Source organism: Podarcis liolepis, assembly GCF_965112155.1.
Source record: "Podarcis liolepis genome assembly, chromosome: 13".
Lineage (NCBI taxonomy): Eukaryota > Metazoa > Chordata > Lepidosauria > Squamata > Lacertidae > Podarcis > Podarcis liolepis.
The window spans coordinates 36,501,734-36,520,595 of record NC_139573.1 but is presented as its reverse complement, the minus strand read 5'-3'; the positions used below and the strand labels follow the sequence as shown (position 1 = coordinate 36,520,595).

Genomic DNA, 18,862 nt, shown 5'->3' with positions numbered 1-18,862 from the left:
TTCTCCTTATTAGCAAGATCTTCACAGACTTGGCTGAGGGTCAGGACTAATGAGCACAGCAGCACATCCCCGGCAGGTCTTAGCCCATGATGCAATTGCTGAAATGGAAGGTCTTGCCTTCCCACAGGCAGAAATGAGCACTAAACTTCTGAAGTGGGCAGCATTTACGTCATGTGGAAGTAAACATGAAAGCTAACGCACATGGAAACATTAGGAAGATGGAATAAAGTGCAACACAGCTGAGGACTTGGGAACACGTGACCCCCCTCCAGATTTTGTTGGACTCCAACTCCCATCAGCATCAGTCAGCATGGTTGGTGTCAGAGGTTATGGGAATTACAGTCCAGCAACACCTGGGGTGCCCCAGATTCCCAACTCCTTCAGCAGATCATTCTGAACTTAAAAGACATCTGAAGGCAGCCCTGTTCAGGGAAGTTTTTAGTGTGTGTGAATTTGTGTTGTGTTTTTATTGTCTTTTGTTGGGAGCTTCCCAGAGTGGTTGGGGCAACCCAGTCAGATGGGGGGCATACAAATATAATAAGTTGTTGTTGTTGTTGTCATCGTCATCATCATCATCACCGCTATGGCAGTGTACTCTGAAAAGCTGCCGACAAAGGTCCGTATAGTTAAAGCTATGGTTTTCCATTACATATGGTTAGTAATGTATGGAAGTGAGAGCTGGACCATAAAGAAGGCTGATCGCCGAAGAATTGATGCTTTTGAATTCTGGTGCTGGAAGAGACTCTTGAGAGTTCCATGGACTGCAAGAAGATCAAACCTATCCATTCTTAAGGAAATCAGCCCTGAGGGCTCACTGGAAGGACAGGTCCTGAAGCTGAGGCTCCAATACTTTGGCCACCTCATGAGAAGAGAAGACTCCCTGGAAAAGACCCTGATGTTCGGGAAGATGGAGGGCACAAGGAGAAGGGGAGGACAGAGGACAAGATGGTTGGACAGTGTTCTTGAAGCTACCAGCATGAGTTTGACCAAACTGAGGGAGGCAGTGGAAGACAGGAGTGCCTGGCGTGCTCTGGTCCATGGGGTCACGAAGAGACGGACACGACTAAACGACTAAACAACAACTCTGAAAAGCAGGCTTATAACCCCAAAAAACACTCTTGTAAGAAGTAGTGATACGGCCATCATTGATGCAGTGGCATAGCATGGGCAGAGGAGTGGGAGGGAGGGAAATGGAAGGAATACGCATGGTCGCTCTGGCAGGAAGGTAAACGGCATTTCTGTGCACTGCTCTGGTTCTCCAGAAGTGGCTTAGTCATGCTGGCCACATGACCCGGAATCTGTCTGCGGACAAATGCCCGCTCCCTCGGCCTATAGAGCGAGATGAGCGTGCAACCCCAGAGTTGTCCGCGACCGGACCTAACGGTCAGGGTTACCTTTACCTTTATTCAAGCATCTGTGTCACCCAGGAGATTGCAGCCACAGACATAAGAAAAGAAGAGTCATTCTGTTGTCTGGAGAGGTCAGCTGGCCGATGGTCATACTCAGCATAAAGCTGTTTTGACACAAACACTACAGTGGTACCTCTGGTTACTACTGAATTCGTTCTGGCGGTCCGTTCTTAACCTGAAACTGTTCTAAACCTGAAGCACCACTTTAGCTAATGGAGCCTCCCGCTGCTGTCACGCCACCACCGTGTGATTTCTGTTCTCATCCTGAAGCAAAGTTCTTAACCCGAGGTACCATTTCTGGGTTAGCAGAGTCTGTAACCTGAAGCGCCTGTAACCTGAAGCGTATGTAACTCGAGGTACCACTGTATATGCATTGACAGGAGGCAGGGTGCAGAGAATATCCCCACTTGTGCTCAGACCTTGACCTCCCTTGCGTCAAATGCAGACGATCAGGGACTGGGTGGAATAGGATGTACGTGGGGACTCCATTCATCTGCACTGAACCCGTCTCTAACCTGATAGGCGTCAGACTCGTGAGAACTGATACATAGGCGTACAAACAGGGTGGTCAGTTAGGAACAGGAAGGAAATGACCACTTGAAGATGCTGCAGAGGAATGTGGCTCCTTTGCGAAGCAGAAGGGAACAGACTTCAAGCCTGTTAGAGCTGCCCTGAACTCAAGAGGAAAGGAGGCGGGCGGACAGAGCAATGGAAGAAAGGAATGTGGAGCAGAGGTGGATGCAATGTCTGGGCAGGGAGCCATCTCCTTCTCTGCAGTCCTTTTGTGCATGAAAATCAGGGGCGACAACTGAACGAAAGGGTAAAAAACAACAAGAAGCGCAGGTGCTAACAAGATCACAGGGAGGGCATGATCACAAGGATGGAAGAGGAGAACTGGATCCATCGTTGCCAATTTTCTCTCTCCTTTTTTTTTTAAGGACAGCTCTTCTTGTTGGGAGAGAATGAGATTCTTTCTAGGCTAGAGTATCTCTCGCTGCCACATCAGCAGGAACCCAGCCCGACTCTACATGCATCAAACTTCAGGGGGAAAAAACAACAAGAAGCTTTAAAGGAAGGCAACCGCAAGGAGAGAATGCGAGCCAGCGCCTCAGCAGCAGCTGGGAACCAGATGAGGTGGACACTGAGGAGAGAACATTTCAGGATGAAAAAGGATCTGCAAATGTGTGTAAGGGATGGGGTCGGGCGGGAGAGTAATCAGCTCGATGCGTTGCATCCCCCGGCCACAAAATAAAATAAATACAAAGTAAAATAAAGCTGTCTGCAATGGTTTCCTCTTCTTGTTTAGGAAGGAGGGAGGGAGAAAACTTCAAAACAATACGTACCTCCTTTTGATTCCAATTCGCTGACATGGTGAAGCCCATCAAATCGACCTTCGCACCTTTAAAAATTCTACAGCAGGTAGGTAAAAGTAAAGGACCCCTGGATGGTTAAGTCCAGTCAAAGGCGATTATGGGGTTGCGGCACTCATCTCACTTTCAGGCTGAGGGAGCCAGCGTTTGTCCACAGACAGCTTTCCGGGTCCTGCGGCCAGCAGGACTAAACCGCTTCTGGCACAACTGGACACCGTGATGGAAACCAGAGTGCAAGGAAACGCTGTTTACCTTCCCTCTGCAGTGGTACCTATTTATCTACTTGCACTGGTGTGCTTTCGAACTGCTAGGTTGGCAGGAGCAGGGACCGAGCAATGGAAGCTCACCCTGTCATGGGGATTCAAACCGCCGACCTTCTGATCAGCAAGCCCAAGAGGCTCAGTGGTTTAGACCACAGCACCACCCGCGTCCTCTTTACCTTTAGAATGTACCTTTACTTCTACAGCACCCTTTGGCGATATGGAGAAGAGTCCTGTCGTTCAATCACGACGTACAAATTTACCATAGTGTAAGTTTTGAGGGATGGGAAGTGGGTGGCGCTGTGGGTTAAACCACAGAGCCTAGGACTTGCCGATCAGAAGGTTGGTGGTTCGAATCCCTACGATGGGGTGAGCTCCCGTTGCTCGGTCCCTACACCTGCCAACAGAGCTTTCTTACTAGTAAATGTGTTGAGGATTACAGCATTAATACTTTGAGTAGTAATTTCTTCCTACACATGGCACCCCTGCCTTTCCTTGGGCACAAGTCACTTAATTTTCTAAACTTATTATGGACGCAACCTGATGAAATAAATTTTAGTCCGTTCATTAATCGTTAAAAGTTACATCCAAGTAGAAATAATATTTCTGAATTGAGGTGCCTGTTTCTTTGTTTCTAGATGACACAAATATGTTGCGGCAGGAGCCATCTTGGAAGAGACATCTTGTGTGTGAGAAAAGTGAGGGGATGGCCTTCAAAATAGGGATTGCCATCTCCACACTTTACAGTCGCTTGTATTAAAAATTATATATGTCTTCTGCTCAGGGATACTTTGTTTGTTTGTTTGCTTTTTAAATCAATTGATTTAACTGATGACTCAATTAATTGTTGTAGCAGGACAATTTGAAGCTCATGCCTGCTTGGAAGAACTTCTGGAGAACCTTGTCTATAATCTATAATCCAAGGTGCATAGAGGCCAGTTATGATCTTCGGTCATGTGAAGTGATACGAACGAGACAGACATTTAATGTTATGCATTATTTTGGAAACTTGCACCTTATACTCAGAAACCTCTTATGCTCAGAAGTGTGAAGGTTACCGGAGGCTACCTAGTCATTAATGTTCAAACACAATCTGAGGCACTCCTTTTATTTCTTTGCAAAACAAAACTGGAAACCAGCCAGACATTTTAAATCTGAATCCTGGCTGAGCCTAAGCCTAGGTTCCAGTAGCAAAGAGTCCTATGGCACCTTAAAGACTAACACAATTATTATAAGTTGTGGTGAATGGGGTGGAATCCTAAATTGGCAAACACATACACTCCTGGCTGAGGAATGTAGAGAAGTCAGATAAGAGAGGAAAGCAGAGCAAAAAAGAACTGACTGCAACTCTTCTCTGAAAGCAAAATAATTGCAGGGATCAATCAACGTGGCAGTGCTAGTGGCTGGGGAAAGTAATTCACGCCCATAAAAAAAAAAATCCATAATCTAAGCCACAAGGGACAGAATAGAATTGCCTGCAAAATATAGTGTTCCCAGCTCATTTTTTAAAAGTGCTTTCCTGTAAATAAAAAAACCAGCTAAATCACACAGCTTCTCCGACACTATATAGAAGAGATGTCAAAAGCCATCCCGAAGCATCCTGGTCCGTCAAGAGCAGCTTTGAGCCCGATTCCGACACATCTTTGTGCCAGAAACCTATCTTTTGTTTTCCCTTATATGGACTCCAGCTTTCCTGACCTGCTACTCTTTCCTTGGTGGTGAGGGGAAACAGCTCCGGGGAGGGGCGAGTGGGTTTTTATTATTATTATCCAATGGCAAAAAAGGAGGCAGGGGTTAGTCAGCAAGAAGCGAATAAGCGGGAGCTGATTTGGCCCTGAGAGAAGTCTCGACCAATCAGGAAGGCTCTGGGTGTAACTGGAAAGATGCAGAGAAAAGCAACAAGACCTTGGACCACAGGGCTTGGTCGGACTGCAAAGCGAGAGGCACTGCTTGGGGTGTTGCTGGCTTTGCTTTGTGTTGCAGTTTTTCCAGATGTTTGGATGACTCATTCGGCGAGTCTTTGTTGTTCGTCTCCTGAAAACAGGGAAGCTGGGATCTAGGAAGATGGCTACGAAAAGCAAGGGGGGGAATACAAGCCTTCTTTTCATTATTCCCAATTATTCTAGGGCAAACACTGGGTCCTGGGTGTCTCTCGGGGTCTCTCCACACCCCCCACCCCTGGAAGCTCACGATTTTCTAATGATGCTAGAGCTACTCCAAATTTTCCACCCTATCTGGGGACAGCAGAACTGGGGATTTCAGCAAATTTCTGCGGGTGGGGGGGAGAGAATTTCCCCAAGAGTTTCATGGGGGGTGGCCTCAACATTGGCAGGTTTTCCTCCTCCTCTCCCCCCCCCCCACATAAAAATTTATTTCGACTTCTACTGCAGTTAGCACAATAAGCAGGTGTGTTAGCAGTCTAGCTGCCATTTTGCATCCTTCACAAAGCCCTGGTCCTAGAGTCCGTCTAAGGCAATGTGGCTACTACAAAAGAAATAATAATAATGATAATAATATACCCCACCCATCTGGCTGGGTTTCCCCAGCCACTCTGGGCGGCTTCCAACAAAGATTAAAAATACATTAAAATGTCACACATTAAAAACTTCCCTGAATGGGGCTGCCTTCAGATGTCTTCTAAATGTCAGGTAGTTGTTTATCTCTTTGACATCTGATGGGAGGGCGTTCCACAGGACGGGTGCCACTACCGAGAAGGCCCTCTGCCTGGTTCCCTGTAGCTTTGCTTCTCGCAGTGAGGGAACCGCCAGAAGGCCCTCGGCGCTGGACCTCAGTGTCTGGGCAGAACGATGGGGGTGGAGACGCTCCTTCAGGTATACTGGGCTGAGGCCGTTTATAGGGCTTTAAAGGTCAGCACCAACACTTTGAATTGTGCTCGGAAACGTACTGGGAGCCAATGTAGGTCTTTCAAGACCGGTGTTATGTAGGCTGCTCCCAGTCACCAGTCTAGCTGCCGCATTCTGGATTAGTTGTAGTTTCCGGGTCACCTTCAAAGGTAGCCCCACGTAGTGTGCATTGCAGTAGTCCTTATAGAGTCATAGAGCTGGAAGGGACCACGAGGGTTATCTAGTCTACCCCTCTGCAATGCAGGAATCTTTTGCCCAGCATGGGGCTCGAACCCACACCCCGAAGATTAAGTCTCATGGTCTGGAAAATCTTCAGAGAAAATTCCTCTGAGAGATTTGACTCGGCTCCACATTATGCTCAATGATTTTGAGTATGCAGGTTTTTAATGGACTGTTCCTCCTGAAGATATCTTGTGAAAAATGAACCTGCCTGTTGAGTCTTTCCTGAAGTGTTTGACTCAAGAGATCAGGGTCCAAACTCTAGTGCTGTGGATTGATCACGAGATCACGTTTGATTCAGCACTTTGGAAAATAGTCTAGGTGCTTTGGAATCAGTCCAATTTGGCTCAGAGTCAAAAATCTGAATCCTTATTTGAAAATAAAAATAAAAATTGATGCCCCCCTTGCTGTTATGGAGAAATAAAGCTGCAATAACATCTTTCTTTGTGACACGATTAGATGAGATTTGCAGCCATATTAGCCCCTCCTGTGTGGATAACAGCTACCAAATTACAAATAGGTTGATGGATTTTGTGCCAAGCACTTTTCAAATTAAGTGCCCTGTCAAAAAGGAACAATTATAAGTGGGGTGTTTTTTGGGGGGGTATTTTTTGCTTTTATTATAGTCACCTCAAGCTCAAAGATGGATTTTTAAAGGGTAGGGGAGGAGCAGCATTATCCTGCTCTCCTATGTGGTTCTGATTTGTGAGTACTTCTCTTTTGTTTCTCCATTAATTCCTTCCAGCATCCTGTGTGGAGCTTGCTGGCTTTGTCTTCCATTGCAAAGGCCTCAAGAATTCACTTGGCTACCACGTGTGACCAATATTCAAATCTTCAAAAAAGAAAAAAAGAGAGAGAACCCTGTCTGGATAGATGGAGGATGTGTGTAAGTCTGCATGCGAAGTAGAGTTTTGTGCAAATGGTTGCTTGAAATTCCTCACCCTACTGGACACCGACATAGAAGCGGCTGGGGATGAATTTCTCAGCTCATGGGAGAAATTCGCCAACAGTTTCAATGTAATGCAGGCCTGCTTACTTCTTTTCCCCAAAGTTTTTTTTTTCTGGGCAACTATGAGCAGCCATGGCAGCAATTATGCTGGCACCCCGGCCACCATTTTGTGTGGTGGGCATTCATGGAGGGGAGGAGGGGAGCCACCACCGAAAAGGCAACATAAATTCAATTTATTACTTTACATGACCATCACTAAGGGCAATAGGTACCTTCTTTTTCTTTCCCGCTTCTCATCATCCTATGGCCATGAGGAAGGCGGGGTGGGTGGCTGGGAACTGAAGCCCCAAAATATTTGGGGGACTCCCAGTGGCCCACTCCTGGTTATACAGGCTCCAATCTCCCCAGCCTTTCTCCTTCTTGCAACTTGGTGAAACCTTGTGGGGGGGGGGAGGTTGTATACTGGTACCTCGGGTTAAGAACTTAATTCGTTCTGGAGGTCCATTCTTAACCTGAAACTGTTCTTAACCTGAGGTACCACTTTAGCTAATGGGGCCTCCCACTGCCACGCGATTTCTGTTCTCATCCTGAAGCAAAGTTCTTAACCCGAGGTACTATTTCTGGGTTAGCGGAGTCTGTAACCTGAAGCGTCTGTAACCCGAGGTACCACTGTAATAGGTAGCATGAGGGGCTTTCAACATCCTGCCCTGCTCCGTTGCCCCTCATGCTCATATAGACAGTGGTACCTCTGGTTAAGAACTTAATTCGTTCCGGAGGCCCGTTCTTAACCTGAAACTGTTCTTCGCTAATACAGCAGAACCTCTGGTTAAGAACTTAATTTGTTCCAGAGATCTGTTCATAACCTGAAACTGTTCTTAACCTGAGGTACCACTTTAGCTAATGGGGCCTCCCGCTGTCGCCACTGTGCAATTTCTGTTCTCATCCTGAAGCAAACCCGAGGTACTATTTCTGGGTTAGCGGAGTCTGTAACCTGAAGCGACTGTAACCAAAGTACCACTGTATAACCATATCAGCTTGCAAGGCAGCGCAGGATAACATTGCCTTCTCCACTTTGAGACATGCCTGCCTGCCTTCCTGCCTTCCCTTCCCACCCCATCCCCTGCCTTGCAGTACCAACACCATGCTGGAATTGCCACGGGGTCTCTTCTCTCCCTCGTAGGTTCATCTGGCTGTGATCAACCACCTTCCATCATCGCCAGGCAGCTCTGCGGTTTCGCTGAGAGCTGCCACATCCCAGCTCTTGAGCTGGCCGAGTTCCTGTGGCTTTCCGAGCTTTGCAAAAAATAAAATCAAACCTAGGCTTGGTATGTCGGAGAGGGGCTGGAGGACCTCTGGTTGACAGCGTTGCGCTTAACCCTCTGCGTGCCGGGAGGAGCGGGGCTGACGTTGCCGGGCCGGAGAGCAGAGGGCAAGGGGGTTGGCTTGCAAGGAGAAAGGTTCGCGTCTCGCCTTTCGCCCCCACCGCTCCTGGAGCTCGCAGGCTTCCAGATGGTGCAGTGCTTCTGCTTTGTGTTTGCTTTGGCAGCGGTGCAGTGGGGGGGGGAGAGGGGGGGGTGTATGACATCACAAGTATGTATGTGTGGCTCAGGGTGGAATGGAACCCCAGTCCCGGCTGAGTCATAGCCAGCAGCCCGTGCTGCAAGGGGACCAGAAGATGGAGCTTGAGGCGAGGAGAAACTCTAGAACGGGAGAGATGGGAATGTGGAAATGCAGAGGGGGGGGGGAGCAGAAAACGGGATACCTTAGATGAGAGTGGAACCAGAGACATTTAAAAGACTGGAATGAGCAGCCTTGGAAAATACGTCTTCCCACCCAGAGAGCACGGTCCAAGTTTCTGCATATGGAGCGGCTATATGAGCTACAAAATCGCTTGCTGTTGGGCAGCGGGGGGGGGGGGCAGAGAACAGATCCACCCATCCTGTGGCAGACGGGTATCCACATATTGATGGACTATAACTCTTCCCTTGCCCAGGGCTACAACTGTTTTGCGCAAAGACACGGCAACTCGGGATTTCAGAGCATCTCCTGGATGCTGTGGCTTTCCCAATCGCCAAGGCCATGTTAAAAACTAGGCTGTGGGAAGTAGATCGCCAGGAACTAATCTCCGCTGCGGAAAAAACACGTCCCCCTCTTTATTTTCGACTCTCTTGGGCGCAGGATTTTAACCTTAATTATTTACAATTTTTGTTTAACCCGCAAGAAAGAAGGGCTTTTTCGCTGGCTAGGTTCAATTCTAATCCTTCTAACCTCCTTTGGGGTAGGTTTGAGGGTATGGCAGAAGGAGATAGGATCTGCCCATGCGATGCCCACCTGGTGGAAACTCTCGCTCACATGGCCCTTAAATGTAAAAGGTATGATGGTCTCCGCCAACAATTTCTAGACCATCTATGTATTCCATCTATTTGGGACACGGGTGGTGCTGTGGGTTAAACTACAGAGCCTAGGACTTGCGGATCAGAAGGTCACCCCCATGACAAGGTGAGCTCCCATTGTTCGGTCCCCGCTCCTGCCAAGCTAGCAGTTCAAAAGCACGTCAAAGTGCAAGTAGATAAATAGGTACCGCTCCGGCGGGAAGGTAAATGGCGTTTCCATGTGCTGCTCTGGTTCTCCAGAAGCGGCTTAGTCATGCTGGCCACATGACCCGGAAGCTGTCTACAGACAAACACTGGCTCCCTCGGCCAATACAGTGAGATGAGCACCGCAACCCAGAGTCGGTCACGACTGGACTTAATGGTCAGGGGTCCCTTTACCTTTACCTTTTTATGTATTCCAACATGGAAACCAGAGACAGAGGTTATACGCTTCTTATTACAGGGGAGAGACCCGGAGCTCACCAAGACAGTAGCTAAGTTCCTCTATTTGATTTTTTTGTCGCCAAAATACACTACAGGATCCTGCCCTTGCTGGAGACCCACAGAGATGAAATAGATTGCTCACCTCTTCTTCCCTTTGGCAAATGACTGTACTGTTGAAATGGCAATGAGATCGCACTGGCCTATTTATTCTGAATGTTTGTATGCGATGCCAATAAAGGTTTGATGAGAATGAGACTATAACTCCCAGCATCCTTGACCAATGGCCATGCTGGCAAGGGCTGATGGGAGTTGCGGTCCTGAAACATCTGGCATAGGGGGACCCCAGTGGCTTGCCCATGCTCTAATGCGTATGCAAGCCCATGGATATTCCTCAAGGATTTCCTTTGGATATTTCCATGGATATCCCTCTTTGGATATTCCTTAGGCAGCCACAGCACAACTTGGAACATAGCTGTCAACCGTCCCTTATTTGGTAGGAAACTCCCTTATCCCAGCGCTGTGTCCCGCTGCTGTCCCTTATTGATGATGTCCCTTAAATTTCCCGGGTTTCATGTTCGCCCGGCTCGGGAGGGAAGCAGCGGCTCGGTGTCCTCTGCCGCCACAAGCAGCCGCGTCTCTGTCTCTCCCTTTCCCCCCTCAGGGGTGCGTCGTGAGGAGACAGGTGGCGGTGGGCAGGCAGACAGCCCCTCTTGCGAGACTTCCGCCATGCTGCCAGGGGAAGCTGGAGGCGGCTGAGGAGGCGGCCTGAGGGAGGAGGAAGAGGAGGGGATGGGGAGAGACTCAGAAGGGCGGTGCTTCAGCTGCCGCCGTGGCGCCGCAACTGCCTTATGCCGGGCTCGCGGGTGGCGTGGGCAAGAGTCTCCCTCCCTCCCTCTCTCTCGGGCGGGGAAAGGCCGATGGAATTCCTCGTGCCAGGACAACGGCAGCCCCGATGTGCTGCTTAGCATACCCTCCAACCAGTGCAGCATCTTAATGTAGTGATTTCCCCCTCTGCATCCCTTTCATAACTCTATTTTTATAAATCATTTGTCCATCCATAGCTCAAACTTTTACTGTCAATCCTACCAATGTATGTAACTCTTTACAATAGCTTTTCAACTAAATTATACCCTTTCCCCATTCTTTATTAAAGAGGTCCTCTTCCTGGTTTCTAATTCTGCCTGTAAGCTTTGCCATCTCGACGTCGTTCATCAGTTTTGTCTGCCACTCTTCTTTGGTTGGAGTTGTAGACCCTTAGGATCATCTAATCCAACCCCCTGCAAAACACAGTCAGTGGCAGCAAAAGCAGCACAGCTCCATCAGTGGCGGATTTCTGTATAAGCTAAGCAAAATCCCTTATTTTGGCTGCTGATCCCTTATTTTCGAGGCTGCTGGTCCCTTATTTTCAAATCTGTAAGTTGACAGCTATGACTTGGAAGTGTTGGTCTCTGGCTGCAGCAGTGCATCGCTTCGGGCTTCCTGGATTGGGGCCAGCATTTGCGGCCGCTCTCCTGAAGCTGAAGCCTTTTGAGGCGCAAAATAGTCCATCAAATAAATAACTCGAGGTCATTCCACAGATGTGAGGACAAGGGGATGTGGCGGCGCCGTGTTTGAACACTACAGAATGAGTTCTTGGCAGAGCCCAGGAGCACCAGGGCTGAATGTCTTGGAGCTGAACCTCCTTTGTGTGTACACACCGTATACTCACAGGTTAAGGTGTGCCCACTGCCCCTGCTCTGAGAATGAGGTGAAACGTCTCAAGGCTCTAGAGCAGGCTTCTCCAACCGGTTGCCCTCCAGATGTTGTGCTGTGCTGGCCGAGATTAGTGGAGATGCAAAGAGGTGGAAGGAACGTACTTTCCTATGTGGTGGACTTGTAGAAGGGTAAAAGCGTATTGGGGAACGATCCATACTGAATTGGAAAAAAATGTTTGAAAGTACTCCCCCCCCCCGCAAAACCAGAGTCCTTTCTTTTGGGGATAATTCAGACTGAAATTCCCAGATGTCAAAAAAGGTTATTTATGTATGCTGCTACTGTGGACCCTGTTTTGTTAGTCCCAAAATGGAAAACGAACGAGGTCCCAACCAAAGAAGAATGGCAACTTAAGCTGACAGAATATACACAGCTTGCAGACTTAACATATAGAATAAGAGAACATATGTTTAGAGAAGATTGGAAAATGTTTATTGAATATTTGGGAAATAATAGTGTACAGCTGAAAACTTTGGCAGCATTAAGATAAATTCAACGGTGTAAATAAGTTTTGAGGGATGCAATAATGGAAAATTGAATGGTATAGTTTTTGTAAAATATGCAGGCATTTATTATATGTAAAATGAAACATGGAAAGAGAAGAAGAGCATTGATATCTTAAGCATGTAAAAATGAGAATTTTAAATTGTAAAACAGAAAATTTAATAAAAATTATATGCCAAAAGAGAGAGAGAGAGAGAGAGATCGGTGGAAGTTGTGGTCCAAAACTATCTTGTGGGTCCCAAGTTGGGGGGAAGCTGTTCTTGCATGATGAGGTGAATTCAGTTGGCTTGCAGAACTGGAGCAAAACCCACATTTTTTTGGATGGAATGACTCTCCCACCCACCCATGGATTTCCTCAACTGCTGGAGGAGAAAGTGGATGGGGGCAGATGAATAAATCATTGTCTCGCCCCTCCTCACCGAAGCTAGAAATGGAGCAGAAAAAGGCACAAGCTCCTGCCAAAAGAGTCAAGTGAGCACTGCAACATAGAAGGTGGAAGAAGTCCACATCTAGGCAGGTATCAACAATGTAGTTTAATTGGGAGCTGATGTGGTGGCCTCCAGATATTGTTGGACTACAACTCCCATCAACCCCAGCCAGCATGGCCAATAGTCAGGGATGATGGGAGCTGTAGTCCAGCAGCTTCCGGAGGACCTCCGGTTCCTCATTCCCAGTGCTTTCCTTCCCAAAAAATAGATGCCGGAGCTCAGCATGAAGTTGTTAGAGCAAAGCCACTTTCGCCCTATGGAGGAGGTGGGGTTGCGGGCTTCATGCCCCCTCCACACGTGCAGAGGCTGGAGCTCAGCCCCCGCACGATTTGGGGGGGGGTTCCAAGCCGTGTCACTCCCTGGCTGGCCAATCGGCTGGCTCAGGGACATGGCCTGCCCTATTTAAGGCAGGACGCAGCCGGGAATCTCCCTCTTTGCTACTCATCAGCTGTTCCTGCTTTTCCCACCCTCCTGCCCTATAAGGTTTTCGTTCCTTGACCTTGCTATGGACCTTGGTTGGTCGCTGTTGAGGGGCCTGGTAGGAATTTTTCCACTTGGCAAATTGGCACCAGCCACTTGGTTTTCGCCTACCTCGTAACAAATGGTCACAACTTTCTGGGTATTGGCGGTTAGGCATTGGAATAGTTCTGTAGATGGAAGAGGGGAGGTAGCGCCATCACCTGCCCCACATATTGAAGGGTAGTCCGTTAAAGGATTCTGGGGGGGCGTGGCTCTGTCCGAAGCCTAGGGAGGTGAGGGCCTAAGACACCCCCCCTATCGGTGACCCTGGGGGAGTTCCTAGTTGATGTGCATCAGCAGGACTCCCCCGACTGGTGGTTAACCCTTCCCGGACTTCAAGCAGACGGGCTGAAGTCGAATATAGTCGGTTAGGACCAATGCCTAAGCCAATACTGCTCATCACCTGTAACTAATAAAGTTGTGGCCTTTTTAAGCCCATTAGCCTTAATAATTGTGTCATGTATCATTATTTCCACTGGGGGGGGGGCCCAGGAACATGCCACGCAAGTCACCGGCCCATAATGGCGCCCACCTGAGAGGTACCGGAAATGCTCCGGTTGAGAGAAAAAAAAGCACTGTTCATCCCTGCTACAGTTGTTTATTCTGTAGCAATTCCCATATACGTTCTGTAGATGCAAGGAGAGGAATAATAATAATTAAAAAATAAAAATAGCAGAATAAAATAATTCTAATTCCACACCAATGAGCAATGCAGAACACACATAATTACTTCAGGAAGAAATAGTTCGGTCGTAGTTCAGAAACATTTCAGAGATTGAAGATGATAGTGAGGGAAACTAGAAGCAACCTTGAATGAAGGCTCTGGCTGGGTGAATGCGTGTTAACAGTGTCATAGGCATGTAGCTTCTGCCTCATATGTGGTTGGATGATTAGCCAGGCTGACTTGGGCACAAGGAGGGATGGATGAGAAATTTGATTTGGTTTGCATTTTGAAGGCAAACTTGCCTAACCCAGGACATGAAGAGAAGCACAGCTATCCTTCCAAATCCACACATCCAGATTTTTCAGCCAGGTAATGGGACGCGGGTGGCGCTGTGGGTTAAACCATAGAGCCTAGGACTTGCCAATCAGAAGGTTGGCGGTTTGAATCCCCGCGACGGGGTGAGCTCCCGTTGCTCGGTCCCTGCTTCTGCCAACCTAGCAGTTCGAAAGCACGTCAAGTGCAAGTAGCTAAATAGGTACCGCTCTGGCAGTAAACGCCGTTTCCGTGTGCTGCTCTGGTTCGCCAGAAGCGGCTTAGTCATGCTGGCCACATGACCCGGAAGCTGTACGCCGGCTCCCTCGGCCAATAAAGCGAGATGAGTGCCACAACCCCAGAGTCAGTCACGACTGCACCTAATGTTCAGGGGTTCCTTTACCTTTACCTTTAATGTGCAAATAGATGAGTAAAGATTATGCAGAAATGTGCATTACATTAGGGGAAGCCTCTTTGCAAAAACTGTGTATTAGGCAAAGCTGCATACAAAATTTTCCAGATTGGAAGAAATCCACAAAAATGCCATTAAATTTTCATGAGGATTAAATAATAATTTATTTCTTTTTAAACTGCAAGCTATTGTGGAAAGGTAAAGAACTGAACTTGGAAAAACGAGCAACAGAGAGAAACCAAAATTGACCTATTTGTCTCCAAGGACTTTCCTGCTTAGAGTATTAGCAAAAGGCCTGAGCTCAAAGCCTCGCAGACGCACATTCAATCCAGTTTTGTGTTCATAAAGGCCCGACACTTTTTAAGATTAAAAAATGAGAAGGGTGTGGATCAGGGGTCAGCAAACCTTTACAGCAGGGGGCTGGTCCACTGTCCCTCAGACCTTGTGGGGGGCCGGACTGTATTTTGGGGGGAAAAATGAACCAATTCCTATGCCCCACAAATAACCCAGAGATGCATTTTAAATAAAATCACACATTCCACTTTGCAGGTAAGATTCATCTTCTGTTATGTGGGCAGGATAGTCCCTCCCCTTACCTGGCCAATCCCCTGGCAACGCCTCCCCAGGCGGGATTGGGCGATTGGCTGAGGTAGGCGGAGACCTCCAGGTATCCAGCCTGGGGAGGATGAAGCCAGCACGAACTACCAGGAGTCGCACTGGGATCTGGGGGGCTGCGTGCAACCATGCAAAAGGCGCCTCCATTTGATGTGGGACCAGTCATTCTACTCATGTAAAAAACACCAGGCAAGCCCCACAAATAAACCAAAGCATTTTAAATAAAAGGACACATTCTACTTATGTAAAAACACGCTAATTCCTGGACCGTCCATGGGCTGGATTTAGAAGGCGATTGGGCTGGATTAGGCCCCCGGGCCTTAGTTTGCCTACCCATGGTGTGGATTCACGTCTATCTGGAATCCAAAACCCTCTAGAACCCCCAAAATTCTTCCCCGTCACTCCAGGAACTGGTACCAGGTCCTTTGCACATGTCCAGAGGCACTTTTCTTATTGAATCACAGATCCCTGGGGCCGAATCCCGGCACTGGGGGAAAAAAGGCCAGACTGAGGGAAGCTTCTCAAGGCGAAATACTGCAGCTCGCAAGTGGTGAAACTGGGACATTTTCGTGGCATTTTCTCCTGGCTCTGTGCTGTGCCCCACCCTTTCCTGGACTGCCAGGGAGGTATCTGTGTGAGGGGAGTGCTGTCTCTCTTTTCCCTTGGCCTCTCCAGATGTGGCGAGGATGCCAGGCCTCTCTTTGCCAGAACAAACACCCCCTAAGTGCCTCCACTTTGCCCCTTGTGGTTCCTGCTTCTTCCTGCGCAGGAGTCTTTATAAGGACAGAGTCCAAAGGCAGCTCTGTGGGCTAAACCATCTCGTAGAATAGGAGGGGAGCAAAACGTAACTGGTCTGGGGAAGAAGGAGGCAGCAAGAGAAGGAAGCAAAGGATTTGGGCAGTTGTTGGAGGGGGGATGCTTTTGAATACAGCACGCTTCCAAAATGGACGGCAAAAGGCTTCAGATGGAGGGACAATTGCACATCGAGGTCCCCAAGACACCCCAAATAAGAACACAATGACACTTGATTTTTGTTTAAGGTTTTTGGCATAATTTTGGCCACAACTTTATTAAAAATACAGCAATGTGAGTGGTTGCTTAGGCATTGGTAGCGACTAACTGACCCCGCACTGGGACAGCTCTGACATTCATACCCTCCGCAAAGTCAGAAAGGGTAAGTCACCTGGGGAGAGAGACGGGACTGGGAACCACGCCTCACCTCTCCCCAGCACAGTGGCGTAGCATGGGGGGTGCAGGGGGGGCCGGCCGCACCGGGCGCAACATCTGGGGGCTAGGGTTAGGGGGCGCAAATCCAAGGGTTAGGGGGCGCAAATTACTTGCCTTGCCCTGGGTGCTGACAACCCACGCTACGCCACTGCCCCAGCATGCTCCCAGGGGCTCTTGCGTGGCCCTAGACCCTTGCCAGGGGGTTCGGACAAAAGCATGGTGAGCCCCTGGGTTCCTTTAATGGAAAACCCTTGCAGCAGCAGCAGCATTTGGGAGGGGCAGGCACAGCCAAATCCATACCCCTCCACCAACCAATTCCCAAACCGATGCCTAACCACAACCTTACAAGTTGTGACGATTTGCTACGCAGTAGGCAAAAACCAAGTGGCACACACTAAGCAGCCAAATGGACAAAATTCCTACCAGGCCCCTGCCCCAAAGCAGACGACCTCATGACAGGCATAGCAAGGTCAAGCAAACAGCCTAACATTAGGGAGGGAGGGCGGGAGATCCGAAGCATGCAGCGAAAGAGGAAGCTCGTCACTGCGTGCAGTGTATTTAACAAACAGGGTTGTCAATCAATAAATGGCAACATATAAATCTCCCCAGTAACAGCCCGCCCCTGCTTAAAGATGGCCAAACTCTTTTGCCCAGCTCTCCATGAGGGAAAACACACTTTAGGAACGAAGCACCTTAGAAGGAGAACAGCTTCGCTTTGAGTTAAAATGCGTCCCAAAACAATCGGGCCTTTGATGGTCACGTGCATCGCAGCAAGCCCGCAGCTTACACGTATGTAACTCATGTGCATTTCATGCAAATAAATAAAAAAATAAATTAGAAAGGGAGTGGGGAGTGGGGAGAGACTTTGGCAATCCCACCTGCCATTGCACCCAAAGTGTCTTGACTGTACGCAATTCTGATCAGAAGCATAGTTCTTTGTCTTTGTGCACCTATTGGAAAGTAATGATTAAGATCCAAGTTACAGGGAACCAGGCAGAGGGCCTTCTCAGTAGTGGCACCCGCCCTGTGGAACGCCCTCCCACCAGATGTCAAAGAGAGCAACAACTACCCGACCTTTAGAACACATCTGAAGGCAGCCCTCTTTAGAGAAGCTTTTAATGTTTGATGCATTATTGTATTTTAATATTTTGTTGGAAGCCACCCAGAGTGGCTCTGGAGGCCCGGCCAGATGGGCGGGGATATAAGTAATAAATTATTATTATTATTATTATTATTATTATTATTACTACTACTACTACTACTACTACTACCCAGCACTTGGCATCTTTGGGCAATTGGCTGTCAGGTCTTCGGGGAAGCGGCCATTTTAATTCCCCACAACGCCCTAGAGCGGGGCTGGGGAATGTGTGTGGACTCCATTTCCCATCATCCCTCACCACTGGCCATACCGAGTGGGGCTGATTGGAGTTGGAGTCCAAGGAAGGGCCCCCTATTTCCCATCCCTCTTCAAGATGGGCAGGACAGTCAGGGACATTGTGAGAAATGAAAATGGCGGCTCAACCCAGCCGCATGGTGCTACTCTGATTCCTGCCACTAGGTAAGCCATCGTTTGCCCTCTTTTTCTGGCAATGCTGAAATGATGGTTTGCTTGGCCCACCATCAGAGGGCGTTTTGCTTATGGCCCCATCAAACCTGGAGCTACCACAAGATCCATTCTTGTATCATTCCTTGGTCATTGTCTCAAAAATGTGTGTCGTGGGACCTGAATTTGTGCCACGCTCTTGCGAACAGGTTCCCCACTCCCTCCTGCCCAGGAAAAGCAGCTGAAATCAGAATGGGCTGCTCTTAATTTCTAAACCGCAGGCACACCCTAGCTATATAAAAATCTCCGCTGAGTTCCACGGCGACTCTTTTTGCTCCTTTGCTGTGGTTCCTCGCAGAAGTGCGTGGCCCTTTTTAAACTCTCAGACCATGGCTATTTGCTGTGGTTGGGAAGAAGCCAAATACAGAAACCAAGAAAGCCTGTGTGTGTGTGTGTGCAGACAAAAATAAACAAACATTCCAATTTATTTAGCGGTGGGGAGAAGCAGCTGAAGGAAAAATAATGAGGAACTCTGGAGCTGGGATTTTGCCAGAATGAAATTCACAGTATATTTTCAAAGGAATGCTAAGTGTTTCTCCCACTGGCTGTCTTGGAACTCACTAAGTCCTAGTTTTCTCCCCGCCTGCTTTCACCAAGAAGATGGACTCACATTTTTTGCATCCATTTGCACTGTATGTTGATTACTGAAGGCCAGAGGATTAAAATATGGGTCTCTGAGCTAGTGACAGGTGATAAGTCCCCTTGTACATACAATACATAAGGGATGCGGGTGGCGCTGTGGGTTAAACCACAGAGCCTAGGACTTGCCAATCAGAAGGTCGGCGGTTCGAATCCCCGCGACGGGGTGAGCTCCCGTTGCTCGGTCCCAGCGCCTGCCAACCTAGCAGTTCAAAAACACGTCAAAGTGCAAGTAGATAA

At 48.4% G+C, this 18,862-nt stretch overlaps 2 protein-coding genes across 2 annotated transcripts in view; one reads left to right on the top strand and one right to left on the bottom strand.

Moving 5' to 3' along the window:
• MPP2 (MAGUK p55 scaffold protein 2) overlaps window positions 1-8,443 on the top strand; it is a 131,840-nt gene extending 123,397 nt beyond the window's left edge. Inside the window, exons 14-15 of the transcript XR_014518121.1 lie at window positions 6,868-7,008; window positions 8,252-8,443. The gene's annotated coding sequence lies outside the window, so the exon portion shown is untranslated. The remainder of the gene's footprint in view (window positions 1-6,867; window positions 7,009-8,251) is intronic.
• Window positions 1-18,555, bottom strand: part of TMEM92 (transmembrane protein 92) — a 58,734-nt gene extending 40,179 nt beyond the window's left edge. Inside the window, exon 1 of the mRNA XM_083470358.1 lies at window positions 18,545-18,555. The gene's annotated coding sequence lies outside the window, so the exon portion shown is untranslated. The remainder of the gene's footprint in view (window positions 1-18,544) is intronic.
• Window positions 18,556-18,862: the final 307 nt, after the last annotated feature.